Source organism: Callithrix jacchus, chromosome 15, assembly GCF_049354715.1.
Source record: "Callithrix jacchus isolate 240 chromosome 15, calJac240_pri, whole genome shotgun sequence".
Classification (NCBI taxonomy): Eukaryota; Metazoa; Chordata; class Mammalia; order Primates; family Cebidae; genus Callithrix; species Callithrix jacchus.
The window spans coordinates 74,004,023-74,017,089 of NC_133516.1; the positions used below are offsets into that span (position 1 = coordinate 74,004,023).

The 13,067-nt window shown below is 42.5% G+C and overlaps 1 non-coding gene across 1 annotated transcript; it reads left to right on the top strand.

Annotated features, from left to right (window-relative positions):
- The first annotated feature begins 4,271 nt into the window (after positions 1 to 4,271).
- On the top strand, positions 4,272 to 4,378 carry LOC118148145 (U6 spliceosomal RNA). The gene has a single exon (XR_004734935.1). It is a non-coding gene; the product is annotated as a U6 spliceosomal RNA (small nuclear RNA).
- The last annotated feature ends 8,689 nt before the right edge of the window (positions 4,379 to 13,067 follow it).

The window sequence follows — 13,067 nt, forward strand, 5'->3', positions numbered from 1 at the left end:
TGTGCACAGAGACACATCATACACACACACACAGATGCATGCACACACACACACAGACACATTCACACACACATGAGTACAGCGGCAGGCAAATGGGGCCAGCACATGCACAGAGACACACATGCACACACAGAGATGCACACACACACAGACACATGCATGCACACACACAGACACACACACACGTGCACAGTGGCAGGCAAATGGGGCCATGCACATGTACAGATACATGCACGCACATGTATACATGCTCATGCACACACATATGCAGACACATGCACAGGACACACACATATGTGCACATGCACAGAGACACACACGCACACACAAACGCACACCATGCTACCTTCCTGAACTTGTCTCCTGTTTCCTTCTGGCTCCAGCCACACTGGCCCCCTTGCTGTTACTCAAAGCCCCCAAGCATGGACCAGAATATTTTTCTTCCAAACCTCTCAACATCTCACCCCTGACCTCCTCCAAGTTCAACTTTCATGTCCTGCATGAGCCCTGCCCTGGACGGCCTCTTTAACAGAACAGCCCCCTCCCTACGCCTGATCTCCCTTATCCTGCTCCAGTTTTTCCTTTGCGCATATCACCTTTGAACATACGTGTATAGTTTATTTCCTTATTATGTTCATTCCTCATTATCTGTCTCCCCCTGGGTTTAGCACAGTGCATATAGCTGGTGCTCAATAAATATTATCTCCAGGGAGGGGATGAGGTTGGCTGGAGGGAAGACAGAAAGACATTTTACTTGAAACACATTGGCATTTAAAAAAATTTAAATCATGTGAAAGTATTATAATATTCAAGAAGTAAATTTTTTGAAATTTAAAAAAATGTCCTAAAGCCACCAATGAGACTAAGATTCCTTAGTTTGTAGTCCCCAAGGGAAGAGTTACAAATGCTTTATTGCTGTCAACTGTGGATAGACTGACTCCTTATCCCACTCCACCCTGCCATGTTCTTCTCTGTATCTCTCTCTGTACCTGGTGATCCTGACCTGTGCAATCCTGCACACACACCATGCTTATCCACCCCACCCCAACACTCGTCCACAGGCTACTTTCTTGGGTTGGCACACCCTCTGGAAGCTTCCTTGGACCTCCAGGGGCTGGATTGACTACCTCCATGTCACATTCTGTATAGTCATGCTATTCTTTTTCAGGACAAATGACAGAAACTCACAGTGAAACTGACTTAAGCAAAAAAGGGAACATGCTGCCCATGGTGTAGTGAAAAGCACAGACACTGCTCGTGTCCAGTCCTGCTCCCATAAGCTGGAAACTGTGGAGCCTTGGGCAAGTTACAAAAAAAAAAAAAAAAACTGCCTTGTGCCTCAGTTTCCTCATTTGTCAAGTGGGGCATAATACTTCCTAACTCACAGAGTAGTGACTATTATATGTCTATAGCACTTAGAACAATGCCTGGTATATTATAAGTGATATGTCAATGTTTGTGAATTGAAGTAAATAAACCTAACTACGAAGTCTGGGGGAAGAGCTTGCTTCATCCAGGGGCTCAGATGACAACATGAGAACATCAACTTTGTCTCTTTCTCTCTGTTCCTCCTTCCTCTGAGTTGTCTCCATTCCCAGACAGGCTCCCTCCTCACAATGACAAAGTGGCTGTCAGCAGCTCCACAAAGTCCCCAAATCAAGTCTCCTTGGCCCTGATGAAGTCATGTGCCCCTATACCAAGAGAGAAATCCAGTGATCTGCCTGGATTTCCTTCTTATGTTCATTCCTCATGAACTCTGCCTAGCCAGGTGTGGGTCATAGACCCACCCAAAAATGGGGGGAAGGAAGGACCAGGGGATCCCCTACAGGAAATGGAAGGCTGTTCTCAGCAAAATGCAGGTTTCATCACGCCTCCTATAGTGTACTTTGTCTCTGTCCTACCATCCCTCTCACTAAGCTGAGTTTGCTTTAGACCAGGCAGGTGCTCCAGAGCTCTCCCACTTCCTGGTAGCTGAGGATGCCTGGAGAGGAGGGGCCTCAACTTGCACATCTTTGTTAGCCCTGGGCCTGGCACACGCAAAGCCCCACAACTGCTTCTTGAATGCACTCACACTCAAACCTCTAGCCCACAAAGACATTCTCCTCCACAGCAGACTCCCTGGGCCCCCTACAGTTCCATAGGCTGGACACAGTCCCTGGGAAAATTAGTGATGGGAAACAGCCTGCAGAACTGCGATTATTTGGGATTTGTTCTTCATGTTAATGCGATGCTGGTTCCTTTCTGTTTCTTTAATGCCATTTTGTACTAAGGTAGTTCAAAGTTCTTTACAAACAGCTAGTAATTAATTCAACTTCATTAAGGCCAATTAATCTGGGATTAATTATAAATTTGCCCAGAGGAAGTTATTATACTTTGCTCTTTGATTTGAATTTTGGCTTTAAAGAGTCTTTCAGGAGTGAAATGGAAATTTCCCTTTTCTCTGAGGGTATCTACCTCGCTGGTGATTGTGTTAACCATGTGCCTTCCTCAGTAGGTCCCATGCCAACCTCTGAAGAGGCTGCTACCCAGGTCACCAGCTGAACTACATAACATTCCAGCATTAATCAGATCTGCTAATGCCACATTTAGCCTGGGGTCAAGGAAGCCTAATACAGTGGCAAGAACTCCTCCACGCGGGTTCAAATCATGTATGTACCTCATGCTGACAGTGTGACTTCACCATCTCTTCCACCTGCAAAATGGGCATCACAGTGTTTCACAAGATCATTGTGGTCTGTAGTGGTCAGCACCTACTCCCTCTGCTTTCGTAAGAGCTCCCCAATTCTCCTTGGAAACTTCTCCCCTCCTTTCTTCCAGGTCACTGGAGGGCTGACCCCATCTCAGTTCCTGGGATGAGCCTGAGACTCAGTACTAACCAAGCAGCATGGTCCATCCTGCTGGCCACAGTGATTGGATTATTAGTGAGTATACCACCCAAGTTGGCCTAGTCACTGCTAACACTGGCATATTTCCCAGGGCAGGCAATACAAGTGCACTCTTTACCATTAGACTGAAATCTGGGCCTGGGCTATGATGGGACCTCAGGAGGGGAGCCTGGTCATGGCAGAATAGTGGTCCCCCAAAGATGTTCACATCCTTGAGTGAGTACAGACTCTGTTACCTTCCATAGCCAAAGGGACTTCGCAGATGTGATTAAGATAAGGGTCTTGGCCAGGTACAGTGGCTCATGCCTGTAATCCCAGCACTTTGGGAGGCCGAGGTGGGCGGATCACAAGGTCAGGAGTTTGAGACCAGCCTGGCCAACATAGTGAAATCCCGTATCTACTAAAACTACAAAAATGAGCTGGGCATTGTGGCATCCGCCTGTAGTCCTAGCTACTTGGGAGGCTGAGGCAGGAGAATTGCTTGAACCCTGGAGGCAGAGGTTGTGGTGAGCTAAGATCATACCACTGTACTCCAGCCTGGGCAACAGAGTGAGACTCTCTCAAAGAAAAAAAAAAAGAAGAGAGGCAGGAGGGTCAGAAGCAGAAAGATGACATCATAAGAAAGACTCAATTGGCCATTTCTGGCTTTGAAGGTAGAAAGGGGACTTGAGTCCTGGCATGTGGACTGCCTGGAGAAGGTGAGAAAATGGATTCTCCCCAAGAATCCTCAGAAAGGAACATGGCCCTAACAACACATTTATTTTAACCCAGTGAGACCCATTTTGGACTTCTGGCCTCCAAAGCTATAAGCTTATCAATTTGTGTTGTTTTAAGCCACTAGATCTGTTATGGCAGCAATAGGAAACTAATGTAAACATTTAACTGGAGTGTAGAATCTATGTTCATATTTATTGACTAAATGGATGGCTCCTAATTCCACTCCACCTCATCAGAGCTCTGCAGGGTCTTTGCCAGGCTTATTCTACATCCTAGATCCCAGGACCACAATTTGACAGTTAAGATCTTCACCAGAAAAGACCTCAGTGTTTGCCCTCTTGTTAGACCTGCTGCATTCGTCTGGGCTATCCTGACTGACCTCTGACCCCGCTGCCATGTGCTCCAGATATGGCCCATGGGAGCCCCAGGCTTAGCCACATTCCCAGGCAGACTCTGGGAGTCAGCGGATGTGGCCAGGTTTACCCATTGCAGTGGGACGTGACTGCTGAAACGGAAACACTGCTCCCAGCAGAGGACTTTATGGTGGGAGGTACAGGCTTTGCCCTTGGTAACCTGACCCCTGTCCCCAGCCCAACTTCCTGCCTCTAGGCTCCAAACCAGTTCCTGTGAGTGCCCAGAGGTACTGTTTCCATTTAAGAAGTATGGCAAGTGCTTGCTTCAGCAGCGCATATACTAAAATTGGTACAAGATAGAGACAATTAGCATGGTCCATGTGCAAGGATAACACACAAAACAAAAATTAATTCAATACATAATATTGAAGGGAAAAGCATGACAAAATCAACTGCTAAGACCAGGACACACACACGGAAGGCGACTATTAAGAAAAGATGTCTGGGTGTGGTGGCTCACACCTGTAATCTGAGCACTTTGGGAGGCTGAGGCAGGTGGATCACCTGAGGGCAGGAGCTTGAGACCAGCCTGACCAATATGGTGAAGCCCTGTCTTTATTAAAAATACAAAAATTAACTAGGCGTTGTGGTGGGCACTGTAATCCTGGCTGAGATAGGAGAATTGCTTGAGCTGGGGAAGTGGAGGTTGCAGTGAGCGAAGATCATTTCACTTCACTGGAGCCTGGGCAACAGAGCAAGACTATGTCTCAAAAAAAAAAAAAAAAAAAAGGCCATGTCTTCACACTCCAAGGTGCTGACAGCATGTTCTGTGCCCCTCCCAGTGCTAGAGTCCCTTGTTAAGATTTCATTTAATTATCTTAATAATCCTGTGAGTGTTGTCATTGCTGTGCAGGGAAAAATGAGAGGTAATTTGCTCAGAGCAAACAGGATTTGAACCTGGGTCATTTTGTGAGATAGGGTCTACCAGGCTGCCTGGAGCATCAGGACGGACCCCTCTGTTCCCAGATGAACCTTGGTTTATGTCCAATTTCTCCAACCTTGGTGATATGAAAAAACATCTTCAGAATTTCTGTGCTATCTAGGGAACACCTATGACTTAATTACCATCTTTCTTTCAATCGACCTGCTTTTTTTACTTGATGAAGTATTTCCCCACACATAGAAAACTATTATCACTTACCAGAAGTAGTCAGAAACCACAAAAATAAACACAATAAAAACAACAGTAGCTTTTCGAAAGAGTCTTTAATAAAAAGGAAGACTAGCAAGTACAGTCATGCATCCCTTAATGACAGGGATACCTTATGAGAAATGTGTCTTTAAGTGATTTTGCTATTGCACAAACATCATAGAGTATACTTATACAAACCTCGATGGTATATATACATATATATATGTATTTTTTTAATCTGAAAAAACAAATGTCCCAATATTATTACTGAATATTGAATATCAATCATTTCCCAAAGAAAACTTCAGGTCAATATCCATGACGAACATAGATGTAAAAAAAAAAATCATTTCCCCTACTTGATCTGAAATGCCAATATCAAGTTTCACAAATATCCTCCATAATAATCTTTTTTTTTTTTTTTGAGATGGAGTTTCGCTCTTGTTACCCAGGCTGGAGTGCAATGGCGCGATCTCGGCTCACTGCAACCTCCGCCTTCTGGGTTCAGGCAATTCTCCTGCCTCAGCCTCCTGAGTAGCTGGGATTACAGGCACACGCCACTATGCCCAGGTAATTTTTTGTATTTTTAGTAGAGATGGGGTTTCACCATGTTGACCAGGATGGTCTCGATCTCTTGACCTCGTGATCCACCCGCCTCGGCCTCCCAAAGTGCTGGGATTACAGGCATGAGCCACTGTGCCCGGCTATATGCTCCATGATAATCTTATGAGGCCACTGTCTTATACATATTCCCAGCACTAAAAGAAAACTAAAAATGCAATAATGTTCTCACTACTTAAATCAATGTTAGTTAATTTTATGTCTTTGTACCACCTATAAGGTGGGGATTAGGGATGGAGAGGGAAAATATTTAAAATAAAATAAACCAAGAGAGCTTACCAGCTGGGCATGGTGGCTCACATCTGTCAATGTGGTCTGTCATTTGACCAAAACGTTGTTATGGGACATGTGACTGTAGACGAAAGGAATTAAAGGTACACTCCAACACACTAAAACTTACTAAAAGAAAACTAAAAAGGCAATAGTGTTCTCACAACATAAATCAATGTTAGTTCATTTTATGACTTTGTACCACCTATATAATGTGGCAGTAAAAATCATCTCTATCCACTTTCACCCTAGAAGTCAGCCCAAGTCTGAAATAATAAGCATGCCCATTAGTTTGCCAATAATTAGAAAGGTGGATAAGTCCAAATGCTGCTGAGGATGTGGGAGCAGGTGCCGTGAGTGTGCCTATAATCTAAGAGCCAGCAACCCCACCCCTGAGTAAGCTTTGTTCTCAGGTCCATTAGCACACAAGGATGAGGATGTTCATTGCAGCTTTGTTGTAATTGTGGGGAGTTAGAGGCCGTGGAGGGTCCAACACTGGAAGGAGAATAAGATGTGGTGGATACTTAGGGTGGGACTTGAACAACAGCAGAAATTGCCAGTCTGGTGGGGATCAATCAGAAATGGAGAGATTGTACACACACACACACACACACACAAAACACACATCATACCCTCGGTGTTGGGTGAAAAAGGTAAGAAACAGAATGAGATCTGTAGTACAAGGGCATGTATGTACTTGCTTATATAAATGAATGCTACTTTTTTAGCAGGGACAGAAAGCCAGCCAGGACCTGGACCAGATGCATTAGAGTGGGCACCTCCATGGGGAAATGAAATCAGAGTGGAGGTTAGGGATGGACAGGGTAAATATTTAAAATAAAATAAATCAAGAGAGCTTACCAGCTTGGCATGGTTCATGCCTGTAATCCCAGCACTTTGGGAGACCAAGACAGGTGGATCACTTGAGGTCAGGAGTTCAAGAGCAGCCTGGCCAACATGGTGAAACCCGGTCTCTACTAAAAATACAAAAAAATTAACCAGGTGTGGTGGGGTGTGCCTGTAATTCCAGCTACTTGAGAGGCTGAAGCAGGAGAATCGCTTCAACCTGGGAGGGAGAGGTTGCAGTGAGCCCAGATCATGCCACTGCCCTCCAGCCTGGGCAATAGACTGAGACTCCATCTAAAATAAACACACACACACATACACACAAAACAGCTTGTATCATATTCTGTTGAGGAAGTTTTTAAAAAAATTTTTAATTGTATAGGTACATAGTAGGTATATACATTTATGGAGTACATGAGATATTTTGACACAAGCATACAATGCATAATAATCACATCAAGGTAAATAGGGTATTCATCATCTCAAGCATTCATAATTTATTTGTGTTATAAACAATCCAATTATATTTTTTAAGTTATTTTAAAATGTACAATAAATTATTGTTGATTATAGTCACCCTGTTGTGCTATCAAGCACTAGATCTTATTCATTCTAACTACAGTTTTGTACCCGTTAACCATTCCCACTCCCTGTCCCCACTACCCTTCCCAGCCTCTTATAATCATTATTCGGCTCCCTATCTCCATGAATTCAATTCTTTTAATTTTTAGCTCCCACAAATGAGTGAGAACATGCAAAATTTGACTTTTTTGTGCCTGGCTTATTACACTTAACATCAATACCTCCAGTTATATCCATGTCATTGCAAGTGATAGGATCTTATTCTCTTTCATTTCCTTTATCCATTCACCTGCTAATGGACACTTGGGATGCTCCTAAATTCTGGCTATTGTGAATAGTGCTGCAGTAAACATGGGAGTACCGATGTCTCTTCGATATACTGATTCCTTTTTCTCCATATCCTCAACCAGCATTTTTTAGTTCCCTGTCTTTTGGATAAAAGCCATTTTAACTGGGGTGAGATGACACTCATTGTAATTTTGATTTGCATCTCTCTGATGATCGTGATAGTGAGCACCTTTTCATATACCTACTTGCCATTTGGACGTCTTCTTTTGAGAAACGTCTATTCAGATCTTTTACCCATTTTGAGTTCCTTGTATATTCTGGTTATTAATCCCTTGTGAGAGGAATAGTTTGCAAATATTTCCCCCCATTTTGTGGATTGTTTCCTCACTTTGTTGATTGTTTCTTTGCTGTGAAGAAGGTTTTTTAACTTCATATAATCTCATTTGTCCATTTGTGTTTTGGTTGTCTGTGTTTATGGTGTATTACTCAAGGAATCTTTCCCCAGATGGATGTCCTGGAGAGTTTCTCCAATGTTTTCTTTTTCAGTAGTTTCATAGTTTGAGGTAATAGATTTAAGTATTTAATCCATTTTGATTTGATTTTTGTATATGGAGAGAGATAGGGGTCTAGTTTCATTTTCCCATATATGGATATCCAGTGTTCCCAGAACCATTTATTGAAGAGGCTACCCTTTCGCTACTGTGTGTTCTTGGCACCTTTGTCTAAAATGAGTTCATCGTAAATGTATGGATTTATTTCTGGTTTCTCTATTCTGCTCCATTAGACTATGTTTTTGTTTTTGTTTTTAATGCCAGTACCATGCTATTTTGGTTACCATAGCTCTGTATCATAATTTGAAGTCAGGTTACGTGATTGCTCAAGTTTTGTTCTTTTTGTTTAGGATGGCTTTGGCTATCCTGAGTCTTTTGTGGTTGCATATGGATTTTAGGATTTTTTTTTTCTATTTCTGTGAAGAATGTCATTGGTATTTTTATAGGGATTGCACTGAATCTATATATTGCTTTGTGTAGTATGGACATTTTAACAATATTGATTCTTTCAATTCATAAACATGGTCTTTCATTTTTTGTGGGCTCTTCAGTTTCCTGCATAAGTGTTTTATAGTTTTCATTGTAGAGCTCTCTCACTTCTTTGGTTGTTTATTCCTATTTTATTGTATTTGTAGCTATTGCAAATGGGATTGTTTTCTTAATTTCCTTTTTCAGATTGTTCACAGTTGGCATATAGAAATACTACTGATTTTTGAATGTTGACTTTGTATCCTACAACTTTACTGAATTTGTTTTTCAGTTTTAACAGTTTGTATCTGTGTTTGTGTGTCTGTGTGTGTGCAATCTTTAGATTTTTGCAAATACAATTTCATATCATCTGCAAAGAAGAATAATTTGACTTATTTTTTTTTTCAGTTTGAATGCCTTTTATTTCTTTGTCTTGTCTGATTGCTCCAGCCAGGACTTCTAGTACTATGTTGAGTAATAGTGGTAAAGGGGCATCCTTGTCTTCTTCCAGATTATAAAGGAAAGGCTTTCAATTTTCCCCCATTCAGTATGACACTAGCTGTGGGTTTGTTGTATATGCCTTTTATTATGTTGAGGTAAGTCCCTTTTATGCCAAGTTTTTTGAGGGCTTTTATCATAGCAAGATTTTGAATTCTATCAAATGTTTTTCAGTATCAATTGAAATTACCATATGGCTTTTGTCCTTCATTTTATTGATATGATGTATCACACTGATTTGCATATGTTGAAACATCCTTGCATCCCTGTGATAAATTCCACTTGGTTATGATGAATGATCTTTTTAATGTGTTGTTGAAGTCACATTGCTAACATTTTGTTGAGGACTTCTGCATTAATATTCACCAGGGATACCGGCCTATAGTTTTCTTTTTTTGATATGTCTTTTTCTGATTTGGGTATCAGGGTAACACTGACCTCATATAATAAGTTTGAAAGTATTCCTTCCTCTATTTTTTGCAATAGTTTGAGAAGGATTGATATTAGTTCTTCTTTAAATGTCTGGTAAAATTCAGCAGTAAAGCCACTGGGTCCCAGGTGTTTCTTTGCTGGGAGACTTTTTATTACAGCTTCGATCTTGTTACTTGTTAGTTTGCTCAATTCAGGTTTTGGATTCCTTCATGATTAAATCTCAGCAGGTTATATATGTTAGGAATTTATCTATTCTTCTAAGTTTTCCAATTTATTGACATATAGTTGTTCACAGTAGTTGCTCATGATCCTTTGAATTTCTGTAGCATCAGTTGTAATGTTTCCCTTTTCATCTGTGATTTTATTCATTTGTGTCTTCTCTGTTTTTTTCTTAGTCTGACTGAAGATTTGTTAATATTGTCTTTTCAAATAACCAAGTCTCAATTTCATTGCTTTTTTGTATTTTTAATTTTAATTTTATTTATTTCTGCTCTGATCTTTTTTTTTCTTTTACTAATTTTGGATTTGGTTTGCTCTTGCTTTTCTAGTTATTTAAGATGCATCATTGCCGAGTGTGGTGACTCACGCCTGTAATCCCAGCACTTTGGGTGGCCGGGGTGGGTGGTTCATGAGGTCAAGAGATCAAGACCATCTGGTCAACATGGTGAAACCCTGTCTCTACTAAAAATACAAAAAATTAGCTGGGCATGGTGGCGCGTGCCTGTAATCCCAGCTACTCAGGAGGCTGGCAGGAGGTGGAGGTTTCGAGATCTCTCCATTGCATTCCAGCCTGGGTAACAAGAGCAAAAATCTGTCTCAAGAGCATGTGAGATGGGTTTCCTGGATACAGCACACCGTTGGGTTTTGGCTTTTTTTCCAACTTGCCAGTCTGTGTCTTTTGATTGGTGCATTTAGCCCATTGACATTTAGGGTTAATATTGTTATGAGTGAATTTGATACTGTCATTTTGATGCTATCTGGCTGTTTTGCCCATTAGTTGATGCAGATTCTTCATTTTGTTGATGCTCTTTAGCATTTAGTGTGATTTTGGAATGGCTGGTACTGGTTGTTCCTTTCTATGTGTAGTGCCTCTTTCAGGAGCTCTTGTAAAGCAGGCCTGGTGGTGACAAAAATCTCTGAGTACTTGGTTGTTTGCAAAGGATGTTATTTTTCCTTCACTTATGAAGCTCAGTTTGGCTGGATATGAAATTCTGGGTTGAAAGTTCTTTTCTTTAAGGATGTTGAATATTGGCCCCCACTCTCTTCTAGCTTGTAGTGTTTCTGCCAAGAGATCTGCTGTGAGTCTGATGGGCTTCCCTTTGTGGGTGACCCGACCTTTCTCTCTGGCTGCCCTTAGTATTTTCTCCTTTATTTCAACCTTGTTGAATCTGACGATTATGTGCCTTGGGGTTGCTCTTCTTGCGGAATATCTTTGTGGTGTTCTCTGTATTTCCTGCATTTGAGTGTTGGCCTGTCTTGCTAGGTAGGGGAAATTTTCCTGGATAATGTCTTGAAGAGTATTTTCCAGCTTGGATTCATTCTCTTCGTCACATTCTGGTACACCTATCAAACGTAGGTTAGGTCTCTTCACATAGTCCCACATTTCTTGGAGACTTTGTTCATTCCTTTTTGCGCTTTTTTCTCTGATCTTGGTTTCTCACTTTATTTCATTGAGTTGATCTTCGACTTCAGATATTCTTTCTTCTGCTTGGTCAATTCGGCTATTGAAACTTGTGCATGCTTCGCGAAGTTCTTGTATTGTGTTTTTCAGCTGCTTTAATTCATTCATATTCCTCTCTAAGTTATCCATTCTTGTTATCATTTCCTTGAATCGTTTTTCAAGGTTCTTAGTTTCTTTGCATTGATTTAAAACATGTTTTTTTAGCTCACAAAAGTTTCTCATTATCCACCTTCTGAAGTCTAATTTCGTTATTTCATCACAGTCATTCTCCTTCCAGCTTTGTTCCCTTGCTGGTGAGGAGTTTTGGTCCTTTCTAGGAGGCGAGGTGTTCTGGTTTCGGGTGTTTCCTCCTTTTTGCACTGGTTTCTTCCCATCTTTGTGGATTTATCCACCTGTCGTCTGAGTAGTTGCTGACTTTTCGATTGCATCTCTGAATGGACGCCCAGATTGTTGATGATGAAGTATTTCTGTTACTTGGTTTTCCTTATACCAGTCTAGTCCCTCCACTGTACGACTGCTGAGGTCCACTCCAGGCCCTGCTTGTCTGGGGTGCACCTATAGCAGCTGCGGAACAGTGAGGGATGCTACCAGTTTCTTTTTCTGCTATCTTTGTCCCAGAATGATGCCTGCCAAATGTCAGTCTTTTGGATATAGAGGGGTCAGGGAGCTGCTTGAGGAGACAGTCTGTACTTTATAGGAGCTCAAGTGCTGAGCTGTGAGCTCTGTTGTTCATTCAGGGCTGTTAGGCTTGCTACATTTAATTCTGCTGCAACAGAACTCATAAAAAAAAACGCTTTTTTTCTCAGATGCTCTGTCTCAGGGGGGTTGGGGCTTTCATTGTGAGTGTCCGTTGTGCTGTCCTGCCCAGCTAGGAGGCAGTCTAGTCACTATTTGCCTGCCGAGGCTCTGCCCTGCTGGTGTAAGGTTCACCCTGTTGCTGCAGGCTCTGCCCTGCTGCTGCGGTCTCTGCCCTGCTGCCATGGGCTACGACCTGCGGCAGAGTCTCTCTGTTGTAGCGGGTTGCCTCGTCAATGGCAGGCTGCATCAGCAATGGGCGTGTACCTCAGTAGGGGCAGATTGCCTCAGTAATGGCAGACGCCCCTCCCCCACGGAGCTGCACCGTCCTGGGTTCAGTTGTGCCCTCAGGGAACCTCTCCACCCAGAGTGTTTGGAATTGCCATTTTGTTTGTCCCACTGCACTACCCCAAACGCTGTTTCCCTGGAATCTCCTGGGCTGGCTCACTGTCCAAGTCCCGTTCAGTCTCAAGTTCAGCCCTCTCAAGTCTCAGATTGCCGGTTCAACAGGGCACCTGGACCAGTGCGCTTTGTGCGGAGCGCTGTGTAGCGCTGCTGTGCTACAGCGCCGGCTGCCGGCCACACCAGCTGCTGGCTGCACCAGCCAAAACCTCTGCCTGGCATTCCTTGTCTCTTTTATACCTGGGAATTTCCTTGTTCTGTGGGCAACAAAGATCCATCTGGAAATGCGGCCCTGACTCACCCTCTCCGTGCGTTCACCAAGAGCTTCAATCCTGGGTTGTTCTCACCGCGCCATCTTGAGTCCCCCTCCTATAAATATCTATTAAGCCCACTTGGTCTATAGCAGATTAAGTCCCATGTTTCTTCATTCATTATCTTTAACTCTAATACTATTTCGTTTCTATATGTTGTGCTCAAATGTTGGAT